The 27,709-nt window shown below is 35.6% G+C and overlaps 1 pseudogene; it reads right to left on the reverse strand.

The window, feature by feature from the left end:
- Positions 1–101: 101 nt before the first annotated feature.
- On the reverse strand, positions 102–27,426 carry LOC114080940 (growth factor receptor-bound protein 14-like; annotated as a pseudogene).
- Between the last annotated feature and the right edge of the window lie 283 nt (positions 27,427–27,709).

Here is a 27,709-nt window from a genome sequence, read left to right on the forward strand (position 1 = left end):
TTTCACCACAGTATTTTTACCCTTATTTATGCTCTCTTTTTAATATTTTTCCCCCTTGAGTCTTTTCTCTTGAACAGTTTAACATGTAATTTCTGGTTCAGCTATAGTGCAATCCTAGAACAATAATGTTTCAACTTGCAAGGAAGAACACCCTTCTTGAGTTGGTAGAACTCCACCAGCTGGATTAGATCCATAAATCTAGTGTGGCCATCATCTAGCATGCGGAACATTTCACCATCATCTTCCACCTGCAATAGGAAAAGCAGCAAGCTGGTAAATAGGGTAAAGAATCCAGAAGGATGATGGTTGTTCCACTGCAAGCTATGTCTTCATGCCAAAATTGACAAGTTTATAAAACTAAGGATTGTGCAGAGAACAGCATGGCATGCCCACTTCTTTAATTTCACTTACGTTTAAAAGTATCATCTGATCCTTGGATAAGAAACATGCCTCCACTTTCTCTGCATCTAATTCTCCCAGAGTTCTGTTTAGTTAGGATAGTTTAACAATTTTGAGTCAATGAACTGAGAGAAATCTGTACTATTCAGTGTAAAAGTAGACAGAAGATTTTAATGCCTCTGTGTACAGAAATTAATTTCTGTTTCTAAACATTGTCTACTTAATGCCTCAGTATATTAAAAATGACTATTCATATAATTTTTATCAGCAAATTCATTCTGAAGCAATAATATATTATGCTAATGGAATGTCAGTTGACTTTTTTTGTTTGGTGGTGAAGTCTTCTAGCATTAAACACTCATAATTGCTGGGGACACTGATCAAATAATCAAAAAAGCAGGGTTGGTACTCTCTATGGCCTTTGAATGATTTCAAAAAGAGGCAATTCAAAGGAAAGCATTAGTAAGTTAAATAAGACCTTCCTGAAAGTAGATTGAATCTGTTTTACTCTGCCTGATTCCAATATGCATGTCACATATGTACATATGTGCACATGCTGACACACATCAGCAGAAGTGAAAAAAAAAACCCAAAGCAAGTTGTGCCAGACAAAAACAGAGTCACAGATATTTTAAAAATGTTCCCAGGATTATTTAAATGTCCACCAATCTCACAGTTCCTGTGTTTCTATACAAATAATTTAAAACAAATGAACAAAAATTAGCAACAATAATAGCAAAAAATGTCTTTGAGAGAAAAGAAGAGAAAGGGTTTTAAAATAGTGTTTTTTTTTTTTTTTAAGGAATGGATAGAACTCAGAAAAAAGAATCTTTAGTGGCCTTTTAAAAATAGGTGGCATTGGGTCTATACAATATTGCTAAATCATATTTCATGGAAAAAAGATAAATTTAATTTTTACAATTCCTGTATTTCTTATATTAATTCAGGCTCATAAAACCATTTCTGCCAAACTTAACTCTGGTCAAAGCACAAGCTCCCACATTATATTTAATAAAAGGAACAACAGAAAAACAAAGTTTCCAAAAGCTTATGCATTAAGATCATATCTAATATACAAATGTGAAATCACAAATTACTTAGTGGTATAATTTGAAAGTGCTTTATTTTTTGTCCATGACTCATTGACAGGACAAAATTTTGGGGTTACTCTGACTACCCCTTACCAAGAAAACTCTAAAAAGAGAGAGGAAGAATTTCAATATGTTTCTACATTTACTCACAGATTTCATAGAAACATAGCATGTAACAAAAACAGGATATGTACTCATAAAAGCTGTAGCTGGGATCTCCTTAACTGTGTATTCAGTGGGTATGATTATTCAACTTGGTGAATGATATGTTACAACATAATCTCATACTACAAAACTGTCATCAGTGCTAATGAAGATAAAAGGTTTTTTTTGAAGATAAAAGGTTCTTTCTCCAGTTGTTTAAACTGACAACGGTTTCATTTCTCATCCAATACTCAATAAAATGTTCTCATTGTACTGCATTTGGGAAGGAACTTGGCAGTATCTGAAAAGTATCTGAAACTGAGTAATGCGAGAAGAAAATCCTTCAGATTATAAATCTCTCATAAAATATTTTATGCTTTTCTTGTGTACTCCATGGTATCCCATTAAAAGATAACACAAAAAATAATCAAAAAGTACTCTTTTAATAGATTCATATTTTTAAGCTGTTAATATTTAGAGAAAAAGCAATAGGGATGTAAACAGAAATAAAAGCAAACATTGAAAACATCAGAAAAAAATTTTCTACTTAATATACCCTGCATTATACCTAAAAAGAATTACAATGTATAGGATAATGTCATAATGTAAATCATATTTTAGAATCATATTAATTACTTGTTCAAATTGAAACATTGATACCCAAAAAGAAGGTTAGTTTTTTTTTCCTCTCATGAATTAATATCTAAAATGCTAGAATTGGCACAGAATGGATAACATTAGTGCTCCTAGTCAAGAACAAAGAATACTATTCTTTTCTCTGTTAATTTATACATAAATACTAAGCACACTCTGTGTACTGGGTATTACACAGATATTGCTAGAATTCAGTGATAGCCACTCTTACAGAACAAAGTCATTTCTGTGTTATGATAAGCCAAAATTAAAAACACTTGGTGTGCACTGAATAAATTATTATTATTTACTGTCAAAATCCAATCCAAATCCAAAATCCAAACCCAAATTCTACTCAACACTAAAAGTATCAAATTTACCCATCCACAAGTCCTTGTTGAATAATCAATCGCTGAGCTTCATCTCTGGAAACCTTGTGGTGAAACCATGGCTGGGACCAATGGATGGCTGAAGAAATAAAATGAATGAATACAAAGGTTTGCTTGCAGTGATGTAATTTCACTACATATATGTCCCCCATCACTTAGTAACCACATGTCACCAAAGTCATGTCAAGCTGCCCATCAGCTCAGTGACCATGGCTAGGAGCAGACATACCCATGTTTGTGGCAGAGGTTTGTGAGGAGGCAGTGGGTCTACCGTGACTTCCCATGTGCAAACATCCTTTTTTTCTGAGCAAGGAATGGGGGTGAAACAAACTCAAATTAAAAATTCTTTCAAGAAAGTGAAATCATGAGTATCCTCCAAGCGAGTCCTTCTTCAACTGCAACTGAAAGAGCTTTGGTGGGATTTTCTATAACTCTGCTTTTCTGACCTGAGAAGTCCATTGCTACCAGGGAGTTTTCAGATATACTTCTCTGGAAAAAAAATTTTGAAAAACAAAACAAAACCAGAAAACACTTGCAAGTCATGAAAATCTTCAAAAGTAATCGTTTACTGTTTTGCTGGCAATATGCTTCAATTTGAGACTGGGATTCCCAAAGTGGCTATCAGGAAATTAAAAAGTTAAAAGTACATATTCACTATAAAATGATGCTATGGAGAACTTTGCTAAATAAGTTCAATGGCTATTTGTTAGGATAACTGAATTAAGTGCTGAGTAATGTGATGAAAATCTTTGAAAGCATGTCTTTCCCCTAAAACAAACCTTGTTTTCACATTATCTCCTAATATGGCAAAACTCCAACTGAGGAAGAAATAACCCTTCCTACTGGCTATAAGGAACTACCAGTTCTGAACTCATCTCTGTATTAAACTTTATGTCAAATACACGAACATTGAAGCCACAATTTTATGATTCAAAATATGTAAAATCTGTAACTTAGATTGATACACATCTTCTTAGAAATAGTACTCATGTTTTATAAAGGAGCAAATTGGAGTATGTGTTTTGAAAGCTTATCATGTCAAGTTTCATTTTATTTGGAAAATGAAATTTAGCAGAATAATAATACATAATATTAGATTTCATATTAAAATTTTTATGATGGGGCTGGGGCTATGGCTCAACAGTAGCGCACTTGCTTGGCTTGTGTGAGGCACTGGGTTTGATTCTCAGCACCACATACAAATAAATAAAGGTCTGTTAACAACTATTTTTTTTTTAATTATGATGTAATATATAAACACTTTTTCTTTTTTGAAGAGATGGGTGGCCAAGTTAGAGCTGCAAAAACAATTCTGAATGAAAGAAGCACAGACATGGAAAGAAGACATATTTTAAAAATGTAATCAAAACAATGATAAAGTCAGTGTTTTTGCTAATTACTTCTTATATTCATAGTCTCTAATGGGAAAGTAAAACATATAAATCCTGGATCTTATTTTTATTTTCCTTTTTCTGGCGTCCTATTTTGCAATCATCTTTCAAGAAACAGGCATGCTATCCCACAATGAGTCATGAGTACTAAAAAAAGAGAAAATTGCCAAATGCTCTAGTCAAGAGTCTCACATGTCTTATACACTAGGAACATAACTTAAAACTAAGCAAAATAAAAAAAAAAAAAAACTGAATGGAAGTGTGTGTGTATCACTTATTCTTCAATAATTACTAAAAGAACAAAACCCAAAGTGAAATTACACTGGTAAATTATGAGCCAACCTGCATCTGGAGACTTGTGGCTTTCACACACACACTCTCTTTCTACATTTGGAAAAGATACTATAGTCAAATGTGGGCTTCAAATAAAAAATTATCCTCAAGAAAAAAAAAAATTTAGGTTCCTTTATTACTGCCTTACCCATCCCATTTTTAGCATCATTTTCTCTTCAAACCATGTGATAATGGCCGACAATCTTATTATGGTCCATCTATATTTCTAGAGATCTGGCATGCAATCTTCCATTTGTTACAGGAGCCTTTATAACTGACAGCTGCTCTTTCCAGACAGATACTGTCTCAGTAATCTCTATTTGCTGTCACACCTTAGTTTGCCCTTCTCACCCCATGATCTTCCATGCTGGGCCTTGAACCAGTTGGATATACTTTTGCTTTCCCAACATTAATGGAAAGTGTCTGCCTGTCCAAATCAGAGTAACAAACCTGGATCCTAATGATAGATTTATTCTTATAACATCTTTAACTTCACATGCCAAGATGGGTTCTATAATGAGAAGTTCCTGATAACATAAAATTACTGTGAGGAAAAAAAAAAATAAACAAGCTGTTGTTCTCTCCCTACCCAATACAGGGGACCAGATGTACAATAAGATCCCATGTTCCATAATTATTTGGCAAACAGAGAATACAAGACAATTAAAGAAATTTTCCATTTGCTACAATAACTACACTAAGAGGAAATAGGAGTGTAGTAAATGTTGTCTATTGAATGGCAGGTGGTGGATGAAAAAATAATAGTTTACCATTGGTGGACAAAGAAATGGAAGTAAAGCAAAGTCTGACAAACCCAAAAGGTCATTTTCAGCTCAATTTCTTTCACATAGGAAAGCAATGCTGGTAAAATTCAGAATTGGCTGTATTTCTCAAATATTTGTTCCTTTTTCTATCTCTTCTTAGGGGATGAACAGGGTAGGCCGTAGCAAAATGAGCCATGATTTTAATTGCATAGCCTTTCTCTCTAAGAAGGGAAGCCTGCGTGTATCCTGGATTACCCAGGCCAGACTCTGAGACTGCTTGTATCCACTTTTAGTGAGGTTTACATGTAAAATGGTTTTTACACAATATAACTGCATGGCAACTAGCCATGCTTTCTCTGTCACTCTATTTGAAGGATCTTGATAAACCTGCAGCTCAGAATGACTGAACAAGAGGGCAAAGAATTCCTCCAGACACCATTCTCTCATCTGCTTCATACAGTGGACACCCCAGATGAGTCAGGAGATTATGCAACTACCCCCTTCCTTTACACTGCAGGACACCAGAGATCCAACTAAGATCACACACCTTATGGTAAAAATAGAAACCAATATGTCCCATCTAGGGTTATTTCAAGTACCACATAGTGGGAGGTAAAGGAAAGAAACTTCAGCTTAGCAAGTCTAGCCCAGGGTCAAAATTAAAGACTAAAAAGAACTGAGCAGATATTTTCTCCTGATCTCCTCACTCCAGCCAGGAACATATTAAGAGACACTCCTTTAAATGAATTCCTCCTTTACCCTAAAATGAACCAAATCTATCTGGCTTCCTAAAATATCTGCTGATGATTCTCATTTCAAAAGTTGATATGAGTGGCTGTCACATGGTATTATGGGTAGGTGCTCCCTTTGGTATGAGAACTGTTGTTTTGTTTCTCTTCTCAAAACATGCACAAGTTTAAAAGAGAATACTGTTACTTGAGAAAGGTAACTAAATTATTCTAACTTTTCTATGTAACTCACTGAAAACAGTTCCTGAGAAGAAAGCAGCAGAGACAGGTGAGGGGCACCAGCACTATTCAGGTCACTGATCCCTCTGTAATCATCTAGAAAAGTGGGTCTCTCCATACACACAAAAGTAAACACAAATACCTCCCCAAACATCTAGGTCTCCTTCACAGACATTAAGAATAGCATAGATACAGTTCTCAGGTGCTACCTTCTATGAACACAACTCCTGTGTAAAACAAGCCCTTACTACAAGGCATTGGGACCTCTTGCCCCTATCACACCTGATTCCAGTCAGATTCACTCAAGGAGCAGTTCTTTTTACAGATGGGGTTGAATAAGCAAAGACGGGCTAAACAAACTCAGATATGCCATGATCAACAGCAGAATGACTTTCAGTGGGAAAAAGTAAGAATAATATCACACTTGTATTCTAACAAAAGTAATGAAAATGGAAAGGACTTTATTTATAACAATTTTTTTCCTATGATTAAAAGGACACTAAATAATAATTGCTTCCAAAGATTTGGCTGCTATTAATACGTCCATGCTAATAACTCTAGATTCTAAAAGAAAATTTGGAGGGATTTAGGAAAGGATTAAGATAATAAAATTCATTATTTTTTATATACAGATGGACTGAAAGATAAGAGTAAGCTGACAAACTAGAAAATATTCACCTTAAAGTGATTTCTATTATAAAAATCATTACATTCCTTAGTTTCTTATTTTAGGGCTTAAAAGTAATATGATACAAAGATGAAAAGTTATTCTTCCATAATTTAAAGCAACATAACTACAAAATGGGGCTCTTTTTCTATATCATCTATTGTGCTTCATAATCAACATAATTTCATGCCACATTCCTGGAACTGAGCATTTCACCTGGCTCATTACATGTGGGTAAATGTACCTTCCTTGGTCACAGTCAGGAAGAACACATTATTAGCCTAAGTGGAAACACGGTTTTCAGAAATCTGCATTAACTTATCTGTAACACAGGCACATACATCTGGATTTCTAGTATACTCAATATTAAGGAGTGCAGCAAGAATTGCAGAACATAAACTCTAAGTTCAGAAATAAATTTCTGTGATAAAGCACAGGAAATTAAAATTAAGTGCTAAAGAAGGTAAAAGATGTGCCTGTGTGTGTCTGCAAATAAATATCCAAGTTACATTTGGTAAAATTCTGAGAAGCACTGCATAGTTCATGTAATGCATAACCTATATTTTGACTTGTAGTTTTTGCATTTCCTGGAAAGCAGTCTGCTCTTTAAGGACCTGGAACTTAAAAAAATTACTGTTAGAAAGCCAGAAAGTAAAAACATACACATGCGTATATTACAGTTTTTAAAATTTGAAATCATTGGCATCTCTATAATAGGCTACAACAACCTCAGAATCAGTATTAAAATAAATAAGCAAACCCACAATCAAAGAAAATTAATTAAAAAACACACAATGCCAAGGAAAATGTTCTACAAATTATCTTATTAAGAATCTAATCCTCAAATGATGTAATGACATAGAATATACATTCCTTCAAATATTTAAAATATTTTACGAACATATAACATTATGTATTATAATTGAATATTTCATATATGTCCTATGATTTTTATCACAGACCATACACATATGCTATCCAAGTATAAAAAATTCAATATAACATCATACATACAAAGTATAACTTTACTTGACCAAAAGGAAATGGTAAATATATTGTAGTATATATTTGTAATGTAATAGCAAATTAACATAATATAAATATAAAATAAAATATAGGTTCAAAAAATCGATCCTTACTATGGGTGATATACTCTGAGAACTGCAGCCACTTCTGCCTTGATATGGAGGCATAAAATTCTGGTACAGCTTCATGCCATACTGCAAAATAAATAAACAAAAACACAATGTTACAACTTTTACTTTACTACACTGGTAATTCAATTAAAATATTCTTTCATTAATCATATGTTATCAGTATAAAAAAATAATTTTATGATTTTCCTTCAAACAGACAAGTAAAGCAACCAAAATTTGACAGAAAATCTTTTAATGCCCTTCAACAATACATTTAAAAAAGATATGTTTTTTAATTTGTTTGTTTTACTGAGGCTCCCAAATTAAGGTCTTGCTCACTAGTATTACTTTATACTGGTATTACTTACGTTTCTACTTACATACTTACATAGTTTGCAGCAAAATCCTTTGGATTGGTACCTTGTCTCGTGAAAAGAAAGCTCACTTGGGAAAGGTGTCATGCTGTACATTCCAAAGATTTAAAAAACCTCACATATGTCCTAAGCAACACTGTAAAATTCACTCTCATTCTGATGATTGATGAATTAATTTGTCTCTTTGGTAAAACTATAAATTGGGGCCTATCTGGAAAATTCATGGCTCTATATCATTCTTGGTTAAATATTCTTATAACCAAGAATAATTATTCTCATAATACTTTTGGGCTTCACATTCAGAAAACCAAAATACTGAGGAGTCCAGCTGATTTCAGAGTTTCAAAATACAATGTAGAAGATTAGAAATGTGGGGTCTTCACTTTTAGGAGGCAGCATCTGACAGACTGAGCCATCTGGCCATAATGGGAAAGTAGGAGGTCTGGATTCTAACGGGATTATTAGTTTGAGAAAAATTAAGACTGCTAACTGCCATGAGCAAACTTGTCCTGAAGGAATCCTCATCTGAATCTGGAAACTACTCCTTTAGATTTAAGCTATTTTGTTGAGGGGGGGGGAGCAATTATATTGGCAGCTTTGAAATTTTTATGATTTTAAATTATTTATATTTATACATATTTATTTACATTTTGGCTACACTCCACAATTCTTTCCATTTCATGAAGATATAATGAACTTCATGTTAGGTCTCAGCAGCCCTGTTCCATCTACTGCTTCCACCTTTGTAATGTTGGCATTTGGCAGGGTGGTCATTGTGTTCTATCTCCTCAAGGCCCCAGCAGCACCTGAGCCAGCAGGTGCTGGGTCTCAAATGGGCCTGACAGTGGAAGTGTATATGGAAGGTGTGGAGGATGACTTTGAAGAAGAATGTGCTGCTGTTGATTCCATGTTGGCCCTGATGAACCATCCTTATCACCTGGAGGAGAATGACCATCTCCATGCCTGCCTCCAGGGGCTGCCAGAGTCCAAATGATAGGTAAGATGGCAATTCAGTGGCAGGTCTAAAAGGCCCCCCCCTAAAGGTGCCAGCCCTTAGGTTCTTCAAAACCCCAATCAGGCCACAACACTGCTTCCGGGGTCAAGCTCTAGCCTAAGCACCACCACTTAGCTCAAGGTTTCCCGGTGGGTTTGCCTGCCCATGCCACTCTTCTGGCACCTCCCTTTGGCCCACCTGGGCCAGCCTCTATTGACCTGCATCCCCTCTGGCACCAGGTATGGGTCTGTGACCAACATATCTGTCTACACAACTTCTGAGCAACACCTACTCTGCCCAGTACTTGAGTGTCCACCTTAAATGGGATTCCTTCATGTACCCACACAGATGCACAGACACACACACTCACAGACATGCATGAGCACGCACACACACACACACACACACACAAAGAGTACTGTATAGAAAATATTGAATGACACCATGAAATCAAATCTTACCCATACGATAAATTTTATATAAATAGTTCAACAGTGCTAATTCTCTACTAGTTCCATAAAACCAATTCTAGCAAAGTGGATATATTTGGTAATTAGGCAAATAAACAAAAAAATTGGGGGGAGGGGATCAAGAGAATCATTATTTCAAGATTTTGCTTCTAACATGAATACAAACCCACACTCATTTAAAATTCTGTGTGCTGACTTCTTTATCCAATTATTTCCCAACTTTAAAAAATTATTTAATTCAAGGTTTGAAGGACATTAATGGGACCTAACGAAATTCACTTTAAATCAACTCTAACCCTACAATAACTTTAAAAAGAAGACAGAAGAGCTTAATTCCTAGTCAAGTTCATTATGAAGTATAGATAATAACCTCAAACCAACACTTTAACAAGGAACATGAGGATTGGCCACCTTCTTCATTGAAAAACCTGCTACCTACTAATAAGATGGTTATCTTCCTAGATGTATTGTTCCTGACACCTGCAGTGTTAGGTAGGTACCTAGGTGCCATTGAAGACCTTTAGTAGGCATTTAACTCTTGTCAAGGGTAGTCATGGGTCAACTTTAACATTTCTCTGTCCTATGGAGGGGCAGATAAAAGAATGAAATACCACAACAGAGAAGCCTTCTGAGTTCTAACTGAAGGGAGAGAAAGAGAGAATATGTAACTGGGACATTCTATGTGAGCAATCCACTTTTCTAAGTCTTTGATGTTCTACAATTCTATATGTAACTAGAATTTCTCCAAAGAGAGGCCGGATCTGTTAATATTCAAATGTAAAACAGACTGGTTTCTCATTGGCTACAGGTTAAAGGTACTCCTGGATGTTCGCCTCCTTTTCTGGCATCATCTGGAAAAGTTTTGTCATTGAAATAAACAAGGAACACTGATATGATAGGTAGAATAACCATCCCAGAAAGATGTCCACATCCTAATCCCTGGAACCTGTGAATATGTTAGGCTACATGGCAAAAGGAAACTGAGGTTGCTAGCCAGCTGACTGTGGGATGAGGATTATCCTGGCTTCTCCACGTGCACCCAATGCAATCACCAGGAACTTATAAGTGGAAGGGAAAGGCAGAGGGACAGAGCTAGAGAGTTGGTAGCAAGAGAAGGACTTGGTGTGATACTACTGTCTTTGAAAGTGGAGAAATATCCACCAGCCAAGGTATATGTGTGGCCTCACAAGGCTGGAAAAAACAAGGGAAGTGGTTTCTCCCCTGAAGACTCCAAAGGGCAAGCAGCCCTGCCAAGCCTTGACTGTGACCCATTCTGGACTTGAACTAAAAGAGTACAGGATAGCTGGGAGGAGTGTCACATGCCTACAATCCCAGTAACTAGGAAGGCTGTGACAGGAGGATCACAAGTTTGAGGCCAGCCTGAGCAACTTAGCAAAACGCTTGACCAAAATAAAACATAAAAATGTGGGGGTATAGCTTAGTGGTAGATTGCCAAGTTCATTCCCCAATACTGTCAAAAAGAAAAAAAAAAAGAATATAGGATAATAAGTTTGTGTTATTTTAAGTCTCTAAATTGGGGGTAATTTACTATACCAGACTTGAAAGGGTCTTTGAGAATAATCAGATGAGGGGAAAAAGCAAGAAGTGAACAATCTTCCAGAAACTAAACATCACCAAGATGGAAGAATTAAAGGAATTTTTTGGCATATTTCATTGATTCTTGCACTTGCATTTCAAAATACAATATTTGTCTCTTCAAAGATGGCACAAAGCCAGACGTTATGTGGAAAGTAAATGGTATCCATGACTCTGAGATGAAAATGATTCAGGAAAGCCAGACTTGGAACAGGAAGAAGTTTTACAGATATCTTGACTAATTTATTTCATTTATCATTTCATATATACATATACACATACACATATAGCAATGTCTACATATTTAGACATATGTACATGTATATATAAGTAAGTCTGTGCATGCAAAAGTGAAATATGGCAAATTTCTAGCTAAGTCTAAATAAGTCTATAATAACTATTTAAATAAAAGTAAAACAAATGGCAAAAGTGATGTGAAAGTCACCTGTCATAATTATATTGTCATTATTATTTTTTTATTTTTTTTTGTAATATCACAAAGTGTATCCTTGTAAAATCAATGGAACCTGAGATTCTCTGAGATACTGCTTAATGGGTACATTTTGTGGTGATGAAAATGTTTTGGAATTAGATAGAAGTGATGGTTGCACACTTTGAATGCACTAAATGTCAATGAAATGTTCACATTAAAAATAGTTTGATTAATTTTTAATATCAGAATTTTACCTCAACTTAAAATTTTTAAAAATAAAAAATAAAAATTCCCTCCAAAGCTAGTCTGATCACTTATCTGATTATGATTGTTCTATCCTTCTTTACCCTGATCTCTCTCTTACACAGGATGCTAGTAATGTTTTGAAGAGCTACCAAGTGGCAAATATGGAAATGGCAGCAGAAAAACTTCTAGGTCCAAAGTGGACCTAGTAAATACATAAGCTGAGAACTCGATTATGAAGTGAAGTGTACACTCTTCAGCCTAATGAAAGGGCAGAACCCAGGGATTCTACAAGACTCCATTTCTCTGATGTTAACTTCTAAATATATCAAAAAGCTAGTTTTAGGACACACTCACTGTTAATAATCTAAATCTTTATGTGATGATAAGTGAATCATATATGTTATGCATAGAATATGAAATCTATAAGTTAATAAATTATATTAGTGATCAGGCATAAATTATAAAAAAATATCTGGGTAAATGCTGAAACTTCTAATTTAAACAAAGGATTAAGAAAAATAGTAATTTGTATATTTTGTCAACTTTGGCAGTAAATGATACTAAATAAAGTATACAGACATACTCTTTGTATTTTACTTTTTCAAAAACAAAAAAAAAATCATGATTTTTACCCAATTGTGATTATCAAAGTAGTGTCTTTATAAGGAAATGAGTGATTACTTTTATAACTGTAAAGTTGTGTAAATTTACTGGCATGTAAGTTTCAAAATAAATTAAATAAACATGTGCTTTCAATACATTCTGAAAGAAATCAGTTCTATATCTCTTTTCTACATGTATCTGCCTTTAGAAGGTTCTTACTCATTTCCAAATGCTCATCAACAAATTATGCTTATGGAAGTTGTAATTTCCATTTAACACCCAAGTGGATGATTTAAAAATATGCTCATAGGAAAATCATACAATTTTTTTGATGTTCTACTAGAAGTAAGTTGTAATTATTAAGCTAGAATGTAATTTATAAAACACCTAAATGGAACATAAAACAATCACATGAAACATATCCAGGCAGACACATTTTAAACACACTTCACACTGAATTGTAAGCAATGTTGTATAAACGTAGACTAAGTTGTATAATGAGAGACATCCATTCAGTTATACTGGCTATGGATATAATACTCTTGGAAAAATAAAAATTAAAAATCAGAGAATTTCTAGAAATGGAATATTACTTCATAAACAAAAGATAAAATATTAGCCCATTCCACTTTACTCCACAAATGTTTATCTTTTAGATTAAAAAATACATGCATTTGGTGGTGGTTATTTTTCTTCTTTCTCATGTAGCCACAAAGATTCATATTAGGATTCACTCTTCTTTGCATTTTCAACTACAGATATTTTCAAACTTTTATGGTACTCACAGCATTTAATAGAAATTCATGCCTCCAGTGAGATTACCTTAAGCAATCTAATCGTGGTCACCCAGCACATCCTACTCTGCTCTTCTTCTGCACAGAGCATTTTCAGGTCTCGGGGCCCTCCTGCTTTGTTAGGCTAGAAGGGCCACAGCACATTGTTTATCGTTAATGCACATCTTGAAGGTAACACCTATTGAAATAAAAGCCACTAAAATTATCCTATATGTAAGAGAAAGCTGTCTCTTTATTAAAAGAAATTAAAAGAAACTCAAGCTTACCTAAAAGGCTGAGGCTTGCTTTATTGATCTATCAAAATATTAAGCCTGTACCTTAAAGCAGAATCCATAGTTAGTTTGTGCTCCTTGTTTTTTTTTTTTTTTTCTTTTTTTGCCCACCAGTGACACATAAATATCACTAATTCAAAATTCACTGAAAAACTGCAAATGCCATGGTTCCTTAAAAAATACATAGGAGTGTTGAAATGGGTACATGTTTTGCAATATTTCTTTTTGTATGTTTATAATGTTAAATAATGTATTCCTTGGGCAAACATTACCTAAATACAATTTCAATATAATATGACAAAAAGAAAATATTTTTTTAAAAAAAAAAAAAAAAAAACCTATGTCACTACACCCTTAAATAATCAGGAACTTGATACAGTTTTATTAAAATTGACAAGCGACAATTTCTTTATAATGTAACACATGCATATGTGTGGGCATACACACACACATTCTATTTTAAACTCTCTATTCTCTTTATTCATCATTTCCAGAATTCAGAGAGAGAATATAGGAAACAATGACTTTTGAACACGTTTTCCTAATCCAGGTTTCAAACTTTGGTATCTCCATAAAGGGAAGAAGGTTGGTTTGAGCTTCTGTAGCAGTTAGGAAAAAGGTAAAGGGGACAATGTGTCCTGCTTCATTAGACTACAACCATGCCTCATAGTTGTGTACTATGTAATACACCACAGGAAACAACCAGAAGGGTTGTGTGACTATCTTGCTTTACAAGAAGGAAGCTCGTATGGCTGAGCTCAGGGAAATTATCTGGCAGTGGACTGTGTCTGATTTTCAAGGCAAAGTGGAAACATGAACAGCTATTTCTTCTCTGGGAAATCTCTGAGAGTTAGAGCTGGTCATGGGAAATTACTGGGTCATATTATTCTGTGATAGGTTAATAACTTGGAGAAGTACTTAATTCTGAGGTTCAATGTGCAATCAAAATTGGACAAAATGCATCTGTTCTCTAAAACTTTGCCATTAGCAGTATGGTCTCAGACCAGGAAAATCTTTATCCTCTAGGATTTTTTTGAAAATGCAAATTATCAGGCCCCACCCCAGACCTAGTGAATCAATATCTGCATTTTAACAAGATCTCACTGATACCATATGCACTAAATTTTAGTAGCAGTGTGTGTGTGGGCATGTGCACACACACACACACACACACACACAGAATAAGAGAGAAAATATTCAGCAATATTAGCAACTCCTATTAACACCCAATCTTTAGTACCAAAAAGAAAGAAAAAAAGGTGGAGGTGCAGGGAGAAAATTAAAGGTATAATCTATGTTGGACCTCAAAACCTTCAGCCTTGGATAAAGAGAAAGGAGTAAACTCGGGGTGGGTAAAAATGAACAACATATGTGGTACAGAAATAAGAGCATCCAGATATCCTCAAAGATATATAGAAACTACTTTGAAATAAAACTGAACAATTTTTAAACATATCATGATAAATCTTTAGAATACAAAAAATGTCACCACCTCCTGATATCAGGTAATAAAATCATAAATATAACAAAGTAAAAAGTCTGTTTTAATTTACAGCTAATAATCTTATGTAACATATCACAGATGCTTAATTTACCTTTGATGTTCCTTTAGTAGAAAAATATAAACCAGATCTTCTTAGAAGGATGTAAATTTTTTCCAGGACTTCTTTCCCTGTTTTTCTGCATGTAAGAAGCCATGGATTTCAGGATATGTGCTTGAACTTAGAAACATCTGAAAGAAAAATTAGACTCTCCCCTAATATTATGGAAACAATGATTTTGTAGCCTTTTACCAATCAAATGTAAGTATGAAAATCTAAACAATATCAATATCAAACATCAAAATTATAAACTAGTTGATTGTCTATTTGTAAAGCTGGACATCATTTATAGGGTGAGGTCCTATACTTCTCATCCTTTCCCATGGTTTTTTATTTTGTGAGTTGACAGGTTTACCTATTGATTTCCTTGTGTTATAACATAGAAGACCACAATCCTGACTTCAATTATTAAAGACAAGAAGTTGAGCCAACTTCACTTTGCTGATGAGAATATACAACCTCTTATCTTCCATAGTTCTGTCATGGGGCATTATGACAGGCTGGGTTTTCTCCAAAGAGGACTGCAACCATATTTACCATCCCACATGTCCTTCTGCAATTGCATCTTGGCTTTAAACCATGAAAAGGCAGAGTTTGTTTCTCCATCCACCCTGAATCAGTGTAAGCCTGTCACTGCTTGGACCAAAATAAAATTGTAGAAGTAATCCTTTGCCAGTTCTAGATATGTCCTAGCCTGATGGCTTTCAAACCAACTTGACTTCTGCAAGTCAGATGCCACACAGGAAATGTGATTATCTGGAAACCCCCATGGGTGAGAAGCCCAGTGAAACTGGAAAAGCTCTGGAGGACGAAACGCCACACAGAAGGAGAAAGAGAGGACAGGAGTTGAGTGTCACAGCATGTGTGGTAAAAGGGACAACTTAGAAGGGGACCTAGAATTTTCTCTAACCACTGAGTCAAAGTGCTTCAGAGATGAAGCAAACTCTTCTTAAATCCCTGCTCCTCAAAATGGTTGGCAAAATGCAGGTGGGTCCTTTAAACCATTAAGGTTTGGAAGACTATGTTATACAGTTGTAATTAACTGAGATGGGGACACACATTGTCAGCGAAAGGAGAATGGAAGGGAGTCACTCTGTGTGCATGGCCATGCTCAGTGTCCTTAATAAGACACTGGAAGTGCATTAGTGTCTCATTAAAAGAAGAAAATAGAAATCCCTATGAATAAACAAATGGAAGAACTGAAAGTAAGAGAAATTATTAACTACAACAATGTACTTTATTTTTAAAGACTATTCATGGAAATGCCAATAGTACATACCTACATTTTTTAAAGTAATTTACTAAAATTTTTTAAATTTAATGAGCCACAGATATTAATTAATTGACATGTAAAACAGGTAAGTAGGTTTTTTATTTTGAGTGCTTTCCAATTTATTAAACCAAACCAATTAAATTTTAAAAAGAGAGTCATGGAAGTCAAACTAGAAAAAGAAGAAACATTTTAAAAAGTGGAAACATTGCCTCAGTGGAGAGAAGAGGTCAGGGGCACATGCAGGACTATCTAATTCCAAAGTCTACAATTTTTCTTGTTTTTATAATTTAGCATTAAAGCAATATAATTATGTTAGAGGAGGGTTTGGGAAAGGAGATAGAAGAAAACCTCCACCAACCACTGAGTCACAATACAATGGTGAAGCCTACAGGGAGCTGAGAGTTGGGAGTCCTGAAGTTGTCATTTACCCTAACATTCAGATGGTGGGGGGGGGGGGGTGGCTGTGAAACCCAGCGGCATAGAAGCAGCCTTCAGAAAAACATCTGGGGATTAATCATATTTCTAAAATATTCTGAAGTATGAAAATAAAGCATGCCCATATTGAAAATCCCACAGGAAACAAATCTATGGTAGATATGCCTGATTCATATATTAAAATCATATTGTATTGGAAATATTAAAAGTTATCTTTATGAAATACCAGAGAATACTGAGTGAGTTCAGGAATGCCTAGAGCTTAGCTTCAATCCTCATGAAGACATAGCTCAACATTAACCTGTGAAAAACAACTGCAGAGCTTCTGATACCAAATCTACTAATCTATCAAAATTAAAATAAACTGTTCATTTATTGTAATGACAATATCTTAGGAAAATGCCCCCCCAAAATAACTGCTAGTTTGGAAGAAATGAATCTAACAGACACAACAGTAAGGAGATTTTTAATTAGATAACCAGCATTCATGATTCAGCTAAGAATATCTTACAATTCTATGCCAGTATTTCTGTCACAGCTATTAGAGATGTTGGTATATGAAACAAATATATCTGTATATCCCTCCATTAATTTAATTGCTAAGTATTTTATCACAAATAGAATTGAAGGTGTTTATTATGAATGCTAATACTATGTATCTATTGATAAAATGTCTTCAATTTACTGAGAATTTTGATTTTTTAAAAGAATAACATAACCTATACACACATCACAAAGCAAAACTCTAAAGTTTCCTTTCATAGTGCACATTTTTGAATGTTTAAAATCCTTTGACAACTGGCCAGAACTGGGAAGAAAAATATTTTTAGGGGGATGAATTGATTTAGGGCATTCTTTACCCAGCTTTATGTTTGGTTGGTTCTTTGTTTGTTTGTTTGGTTGGTTGGTTAGCTTTTTGCCCCCCCCCCAAAAAAAAAATAAACATTCAAGTCAACATGTCAAAATATGAGCATGCCTAATAAGGACCTAAAATTTTCCCATTGTTATGTGATTTCTTACGTATTTTAATGGAAATATAAATTTACCTGTAAAATTTGTGTTGGGGATATTTCACCAGTGGTTTCAGTTGCAAAAGACACCATATGCTCTGGAAAAAAATACTGACAAAAAATAAAGGATAAATTATCGCTAAACCTATGCTAGAAAAGTTTGAATTATGACCAGTATAGAAATCTAAAGCAGAAGATCCTTAAGCCAATGTATCTAAAATCCACATTAAGTGCTTCTGAAAATGCTGGTCCTTGGACTGTACCCTCAGGCATCTTCCGAGGTAGAGTTGGGCCCAGATGACAATGATGCAGAGAGATGCTCTGACCTGGAGTCATAGGACACTGCCCTCAAGTTGACAATGAGCTTGTTCCCACATCTCTTCCCCAAATCCTCCAACTACTCTACCAGGTACAAAAAGACTACTGACCCATTTTACAAAATCAAGGCTCACAGAAGTCAAGGGCAAAGGCTGTACCCAGGTTCACAGTCAAGAACATAGAGAAACCAGGACTCGGTGTGGGAACTAAAAGTCCAATTCTTTCCACCTACTGTTTTTCCAAACTTGTTTAATAATAAAATTCACCCATGGCAGTTGTTTAAAATAGAAATTCCCAGACCTTATTCCTGGAGTTTCTGATTCTGTAGGTCTGGCCAGGTCTTGGAGTCTGTGTTTTTAATAAGTACTGGGACTCCCTTAGGTAAATTTTATGATCATACAAGTTTGGAAAAATATATTCTACTATATTTCCTCTATGACAGGGTTTTTCAACAGCAGATCTACTAACATTTTGTCTAATAATCCTGTGTTGTGGGGCTGTCCTGAGCCTTAGAGGATGTTCAGCAGAATTCGAACTTTGCCCACTTTGGCACTGCTCCTGCTGATCCCCACCCCACTCCTAGTCCTACAACCAAAACTGTATCCAGATATTGTCAGATCACCCAGTTGAACCATTGGCTCCAACTATACAAAGTGAATGTCTCGTCTTATTTAAATTACAAAGAACAATAATGATAATAATAATAATAATAATAATAATAAAAACAGAAATGAGCACCAAACAATATTTTGCTAAGAGCCAAGTATATGATGCATGGCATTTTTGGTCGAAAGGTGACTCCAGCTAGCCATTGAGATGATATGATTATGTTAAGATTTGCATTCATATGGATATTGGACTCCTGCTGTTCACCTAGGCCGGCTACGGGACTCCTGGAGAGTTCCCATTGGTTGGGGAAGTACAGTAGGAGGGAGTTCCGGGGGAGGAGCTCTCTCGGCGGTCCAAGAGGAGGCCGCGTGTGTGGAAAAAATCTTCCCGGGCGGTACCGGACATTGGCGGCAGTTTCAAAAAATAAACTTTGTTCCTGCTTGAGTGGCTCATGATTTTGTGCCCAGCCAGACTGCGGCAACTGGTGGCCCGCACGGGGAACGCCTGAAGTTTGGAGGTGAGTAAAATTGCTCGCCCCTGAGGGAAGGCAACAAAATGGGTGACCATTTCAAAAAACAATGTGTTCTCGTTTTGATTTATCTTGTTTTTGTTTCAAGCTGCCTATCCCTAGAATTTTCTCAGGCAAACTGGGAAAATTGGTTGGCTCAAGGTTTGAAGTTGTTCGGCCCTGAGAAAGAGAAAATTGATACAACTATTCTTTGTTCGGTTTTTGTTTCATTCTGTTTCGGTTTTGTTTTATGATATCTTATTGGGTTGCGTTACCTTTATAGTAGATTAGAAACTAGTAAAAAACAAACTGAAAGACTGTTAAGTAAATTGTTAGAGGTCCAGACTATGGTAGAAAACATGTTAGGTCAAGCGAAAGAGAAGGTCTCTCAAGCTAGTCAGACAGAGGAAGATTTGAAGAAAGAAAGCTTAGAGGAAAAACAACCATCAGGCGGGGAATTACAACAGGAGGCTGCTACTAACCCCGTTCTATCACCAGAGGGCGTAATTCAACCAACAGCTCCATCTACAGCTGAGCGGCCCTCAACTCCCGTAGTTGATGGACGGAATCCTGAGGCAGGACCCCAAAGATTAGCATGCCCTGTACTTGAGCAGGCAGGAGGGCAACGAATTCACCGTGCTTTAGATTTCAAAACAGTGAAGCAATTAAAGGAGGCTGTAACAACCTACGGGCCGCAAGCACCCTTCACTGTGAGCATGGTCGAATCCATTACCAACTTAGACATGACGCCAGCAGATTGGGCTAACATGTGTCGATCTGTGCTAAATGGAGGACAATATTTGTTATGGAAGGTTGCCAATGAGGAATTTTGCATGGAGACAGCTAGGCGAAATGCAACAGCCGGTTACCCTCAAAGAAATCTAGAGATGTTATTAGGAAAAGGACCTTATGAGGGTCAACGGCAACAAATTGAATATGATCCTGGCATATACGCACAAATTGCTGCAGACACAGTTAGGGCATGGAAAACTTTACAGGGGCATGGAGATTTACAAGGACAATTATCTAAGGTAATACAAGGAGCTAATGAACCTTACGTTGAATTTGTAGATAGGCTTATTCAGACAGCATCTAGAGTATTTGGAGATACAGAACAGGCAATGCCATTTATAAAACAACTGGCTTATGACCAAGCAAATCGTTGCTGCAGAGAGGTCATCAGACCATGGAAACATGAAGATTTAAACACATATATTAAATTATGTAGAGACATTAATGAACAAGGGCAAGTCTTAGCAGCAGTACAACAGGCTTTAGATGCCAGGCCAAAAACATGCTATAATTGTGATCAAACAGGACATTTTAAAAGGAGTTGCCCCATAGGAGGAGGGTTTAACAAGGCTAGGTATCAAAGGAATAGAATACCGGGTATTTGCCCACGATGCCGTAGAGGGAAACATTGGGCTAATGAATGCCGTTCTCAAACCACCATAGAAGGTATTCCATTATCAAAAAACAGACAAGGACCAAGTGTTTACCCACAATATCATGGAGAAAGACATCAGGCTCCATTGCCAAAAAACGGACTGGAGGGCCCAATGCTCCGGGGCCCCAAACCACAAATATACGGGGCAGTGGAGGAACCCAGCAACACCATCAAAGTAGTGCCCAGGACGCATTATCCATTAAATCCCTCATCAGACAAACTAGAGGGAGCGCAGGGTTGGACATCTGCGCCTCTGCCAGAGCAGTACTAACTCCAGAGATGGGAGTTCAAATCATTCCCACAGGAGTAAAAGGACCTCTTCCCCAAGGAACAGTAGGCTTATTATTGGGACGCAGTTCTTCAACACTAAAAGGACTTATGATAAGTCCTGGGGTAATTGATCCCGATTATGAAGGTGAAATAAAAATTATAGCTAGTTCTCCAAGAGGTATATCAGTAATTTCACCAGGAGATAGAATAGCACAGTTATTAATAATACCCAGCCTACATGATAAATTTTCCAGTCGTACTGTAGAAAGAGGTTCCAGGGGATTAGGCTCCACAGGTGTAGATTGGGCTATGCTGTCTTTAAATCTAGATTCTCGCTCAATGCTAAAACTAAATACTCAAGGACATGACTTTAATGGGCTACTTGATACAGGTGCAGACCTTAGCATCATATCTCATCAAGAATGGCCAAAACATTGGCCATTACAACAAGCCACTCAAACGCTTCAAGGCCTAGGAGTGGCAACTAATCCCCATAGAAGTGCAATGGTATTAGATTGGAAGGATCCTGAAGGATGTGAAGGAACTATACAGCCCTATGTATTGGATCATCTTCCTATAAATTTATGGGGACGAGATGTCCTAGATCAATTAGGTTTGACATTAACAAATAACATCAATCCTAATGCGCCCACTACTAGGGCTAGACAAGGCTTTAGGAAAGAAGAAAGATTAAGAGAACAAGAACAAGGTATGACAGCACCAATTCAAATAGATCAAAAAACAAATAGACATCGATTGGGTTTTCAGAAAGGGCCACTGAGACAATCAAAATTACTTGGAAATCAGAAAGACCAGTGTGGGTTCCTCAGTGGCCCCTGACTAAAGAAAAGATACAAATAGCCCATGACCTGGTCAAACAACAATTAGCGGAGGGACATATACAACCTTCCGTATCTCCCCATAATACTCCCATTTTTGTCATTAAAAAGAAATCTGGTAAATGGAGATTATTACAAGATTTAAGAGCCATTAATAATGAGATGGTTATTATGGGACCTGCTCAATCAGGGATTCCCCAATTGTCTGCTTTACCAAAAACCTGGTATGTTTTAGCTATAGATATTAAAGATTGTTTTTTTTCAATTCCAATTCATCCCGAGGATAGTCCACATTTTGCATTTACTATCCCTGCACTAAATCATGAAGGTCCTGATCAGAGATATGAATGGAAAGTACTCCCTCAAGGGATGGCTAATAGTCCAACTATGTGTCAAATTTATGTTAACAAAGCAATCCAGCCACTTAGAAATCAAAATCCTGAACTACAAATATTTCACTATATGGATGATGTGTTATTGGCACATAAAGATAAAAACACATTGCTAGAATGTTATGCCACACTTACAAATTTATTAAAAAATTATAATCTAGAGATAGCAATAGATAAAGTACAATTAAATCTTCCAATTAATTATTTAGGGGTTTTATTATCCTCAACCATGGTCCGTCCACCCAAAATTCAAATACGAGTAGATCAACTCAAATCACTTAACGACTTTCAAAAGTTATTAGGAGACATAAATTGGATAAGGCCTTATCTAGGCATACCAACAGGAGAGTTGGGACCTTTATTTGATATTCTAAAAGGTCAATCAGATCCAAATTCACCCCGCATGTTGACGCCTGAAGCAAGAAAGGCATTAAAAATCATTGAAACATATATGGAAAATATGCATTTGGATAGAATTGATATAAGTTTGCCTTTATTATTTATTGTACTGCCAACAAAAAATATACCTACAGGAGTATTCTGGCATGAAGGTCCATTATTGTGGATACATTTATCTTATTCTCCTAATACTATTCTTACTAGGTATCCTGAGGCTGTAGGACAATTAATACTCAAAGGAATAAAAGCAGCCAAGGGAGTGTTTGGGATTTCTCCCAATAAAATTATTACTCCATATACTATAGATCAAATTGATGAGTTAGCTAATGAGTTAAATACTTGGGCAATAATCATGTGTAAATCTAATGTTTCATTTGATAATCACTTACCGTCTAATCCTTTGTTGTCTTTTTGGTCTAAACATCCTGTAGTTTTTCCAAAGATGACAAAAAAAAAAAAAAAAAACCCTATCATGAATGCTCCAAATATATTCACTGATGGGTCAAATAATGGTACAGCAGCAGTAGTTACCCCTGATCAAACTTTTACATTTTTAGTACCCAAACAATCAGCTCAAAAGGTAGAGCTTAATGCAGTATTACAAGCTTTTATGATGTTTAAAAATTCTGTATTTAATTTATTTTCTGATAGTCAGTATGTAGTTAATGCTATAGTATCCCTTGAAGATGCTGGTAGGATTTCCCCTTCTTCTACTGTTTTCTCTTTGTTTTCTACTATACAAAGTCTAATCTGGGACAGAAAAGATCCATTCTTTATAGGACATATCAGGGCACATACAGGATTGCCTGGAGCCCTTAGTTTGGGCAATGAGTTAGCAGATAAAACTACACATGACATACATATTTTCTCCACAATAGAAGAAGCTATAAATTTTCATAAAATGTTCCATGTCAATGCTAATACTTTACAAAAGCGTTTTAAAATAACTAAAGAACAAGCCCGACATATAATAAAACAATGTCAAAATTGTGTGACATTTTTACCACAATTTAATCTTGGAGTCAATCCTAGAGGACTGATACCTAACCATATTTGGCAGATGGACGTCACACACTTGCCACAATTTGGAAAATTAAAATATTTACATGTTACAGTTGATACTTCTTCCGGATTTCTGATGGGCTCCCTTCATGCTGGAGAAAAAACTAAAGATGTTATAGCTCATTGCTTACAAAATTTTGCCACTGTGGGCGTTCCAAAACAGTTAAAAACCGATAATGGTCCTGGTTATACGTCCACCTCTTTTAAACAATTTTGCTCATCATTTGGCATTACTCACATAACAGGAATTACATACAATCCACAAGGACAAGGCATAGTTGAAAGAGCTCATCAAACTATTAAAATGTACTTATTAAAACAAAAGGAGGGAATTGGAAAGGGGTATATATCCCCCAAAGATAAACTTAAAATAACCCTTTTTACTCTAAACTTTTTAAATTTGGATTCATCAGGGCTTAGTGCTGCGGAAAGACATTTGTATCCAAAAAATGTACATAAGCCTAAGGTACTTTGAAAAGATATTCTAACAGGACAATGGAAAGGTCCTGACCCAGTGATAGTCTGGAGTCGGGGCTCTGTTTGTGTTTTTCCACAGGAAGAACAGCAGCCGATTTGGATTCCAGAGAGACTAACTAAAACAGCTCCTACAGAACAAAAGGAAGATGATTCCACTCAAATCCATAACAGCTGATATCCAGATCTCCAGCTTGGCTATTCTTACATCTGTGACAGTGATTAACCAGGATGTTTTTTTTCAATATCTATTTTATTATTGCTTTTTCCCACATCATAAAGTTCTATTTTATTTTTGAGCTCATACAGACCTAGGTTAATGTTTTTTCTGATCAGTTTTTTTGACTGTGGAGTTTTTGAACATTGCAATGGAGATTTCACCTAGGTAAAGCTACAAGGCCTTTACTATTGTCTTATGTGTTATATGTTACGTGTGCACACTTCTGTTTTGTGTTGTATGTCTGTATGTCGTATGTCCATATTTCACATATGAGGGGCGCTCATGCACATGGATCCAAAAAAAAAAAAAATTTTTTTTTTATTATTCACATGATTTTAATAGTTTAATTTAATTTGGGTAAACAGCTGTTGAGGATTGTTCTAATATATGAACAAATAGAAGGTTAACAAATCTGTTTGTTTACTTTCACCTTTCCTTTTCATTATATTTAATAATTCTGTTCAGGATAATGTAAATTGTTCTAAATATTGTTTTCTTAGTACCTGTTGAAATGTTACATATTTTTTTTTAGCATCATTGTCAAAATTCCTATTTTCATCCCAGTGCCGGTGAAGACAAAGATAAAACCAAACTACAACTTCTTCGAGAGTTATCACAACAAACCATGTAAGCTGATACATCAATGATTTATAACTCAACAAGTAATGCTCAATCAATGAGTCGATTTATTTTGGAAGGATATGGACATATTGATAGATTCCTCTGCTTTGAACTGCTTACAGAACTTGCCTGGACTATGTATCACTTGTATGCTTTATTTTGGGAGGATATGGACATATTGATAGATTCCTCTGCTTTGAACTGCTTACAGAACTTGCCTGGACTATGTATCACTTGTATGCTTTGTGATCTATTTGTTGATGCAGCGAATTATGGTAGTGCTAGCCTATCTTTGCTGATGTGTCACCAGTGATGTAATTTTTCCTAGGAGCCGTTAATTGACTTGGTGTCATGACATTTCTGTATCCTCCTCCCTTCTACTAGTGATGGTCTAATTTTGGGGGCCAACAGAGGTGAGGTAAAGAACCTCACCCCCCCACCAGCACCAAGGCCAATTTTGGGGGCCAACAGAGGTGAGGCAAAGAACCTCACCCCCCCACTGGTACATAGGCCTATCCACAAGTATGGCTATATGCTGGACCGGTAGTCAGTGACGGGTATGATCCAATTGCAGTGGTATCAACCTAAGACAGGAGGCTGACGCCTAAAAGTCAGTTTTCCGATGACGGGTAAGAACCATATGTTGAATTGGACAAACCTAACAGGCACGGTCCCTAGCCAGATTGCTTGTTACTTAAACAGAAGGGGGGAGATGCTAAGAGCCAAGTATATGATGCATGGCATTTTTGGTCGAAAGGTGACGCCAGCTAGCCATTGAGATGATATGATTATGTTAAGATTTGCATTCATATGGATATTGGACTCCTGCTGTTCACCTAGGCCGGCTACGGGACTCCTGGAGAGTTCCCATTGGTTGGGGAAGTACAGTAGGAGGGAGTTCCGGGGGAGGAGCTCTCTCGCGGTCCGAGAGGAGGCCGCGTGTGTGGAAAAAATCTTCCCGGGCGGTACCGGACATTGGCGGCAGTTTCAAAAAATAAACTTTGTTCCTGCTTGAGTGGCTCGTGATTTTGTGCCCTGCCAGACTGCGGCAATATTTCTTTAAATACAACTTTTAAATTCTAGCTTTTAATAAAGATTTGCAACAAGAAAACACTTTCCCTTCAAATCTATTTAATTTTTGTTAGAACTCTTATTTTCTTTGTCAAAGATCATCCCATTATGTTTCTATTAATAGGTTAAAATAAAAGAGAATGTAAGAGGTCTTTCAGGGTTTGAAAATATTTATTATGGTGTGTATCATATATTTTTCATAAAGGATCATTTCAATCCAATTATCCAAAACTTCGTGTAAAAATATGCTACTGCTGCAGAGACAAAAACAATTTAAACTAATGAGCCCAGAGGCTATTCTGACTTCTCTATATCCCTAGTCTTCATTAGAATGTGACATACATTTATTTTCTTTTAAAGAGAATTATAATGAAAGTAGTATTTGCTATATAATATGCTACCCTTTATCTCATTTCTATTTAGCTCAAAAATTATGTCACTAAAAACAAAATAATTTGAAGCATCAAGATTCATGTCAATCTTAAATTTCTGGCTAAGCTACACATTCCCAATGATTACCAATCTATTTTTGTTTTAGAGAGTTTCTTACTTAAGTTTCCTAAATATTGTGAAAAAAAACTTAAACTACATTTTGGAATAGATTTGAGGATCTATAATAATTTATCTCAAAGTCAAATGTACAGTTGCTTTGTCTAGTTTTCCTCTAAGGCAAGAAAAAAAAAAGCAATAATGCCTCCAAAGTAGGTTTACCTATATTTTTAAGTTAAATGACTAAATGCATCTCAATTGAGATTCTGCAAGTAAGGCTAAAGAAATGTTTTATATGTGTCTGAACTTCTTGTATCATGGTGACTAATCATTGTTAGAATAAGAAATGTGAGTATAATTTTAAAGGGCCAGAATCACTAAATGGAACTATATTTTATTGATAGTGACCATATTCTTCATGTAAAATTTAAATGACTCATTTAATTTTCATTGACTGTTAATGGAGATTTCACTTACCATTGGGTTTTTAGAGAATTCATATTTGGCATAATTTTTTTCTAAAGTACAGCTTATTTTCTTCTTCCATTCCCCAATTAGACAGCACTTCAATCACCAGCTCATGGTCTTCTAATGTTCTTTCTGTGAAGAATGCTTCAGTGAATATGTTAACAGATAAACAGACACACACACAAATAACTGTACAAACGTTTATAATAGATTTTGTATACATGTCTCATATGCATAGAAAATTTCAACTCAATTCCTAAATATCCAGATTGATAAAAATTTCTCATCAATTTTGAATTAGTAATTCAATTTTTATACCAAAGCAGTCATCTGAAAAGAAAAATTACATATCACAATGTAAATTTTGCTAATTCTCAATTTCCTTTTATTGCTATGCAAATTATGATATAAATTTAATAACAAATCTGCATTAAGATACAAGAACTATTTTTCCTCCAACTCATCATGGTGCCAAAATTAAAATATTTGTTTCAGGGTTGAACAAT

The sequence above is a fragment of the Marmota flaviventris genome, unplaced genomic scaffold (genome assembly GCF_047511675.1).
Source record: "Marmota flaviventris isolate mMarFla1 unplaced genomic scaffold, mMarFla1.hap1 Scaffold_88, whole genome shotgun sequence".
Lineage (NCBI taxonomy): Eukaryota > Metazoa > Chordata > Mammalia > Rodentia > Sciuridae > Marmota > Marmota flaviventris.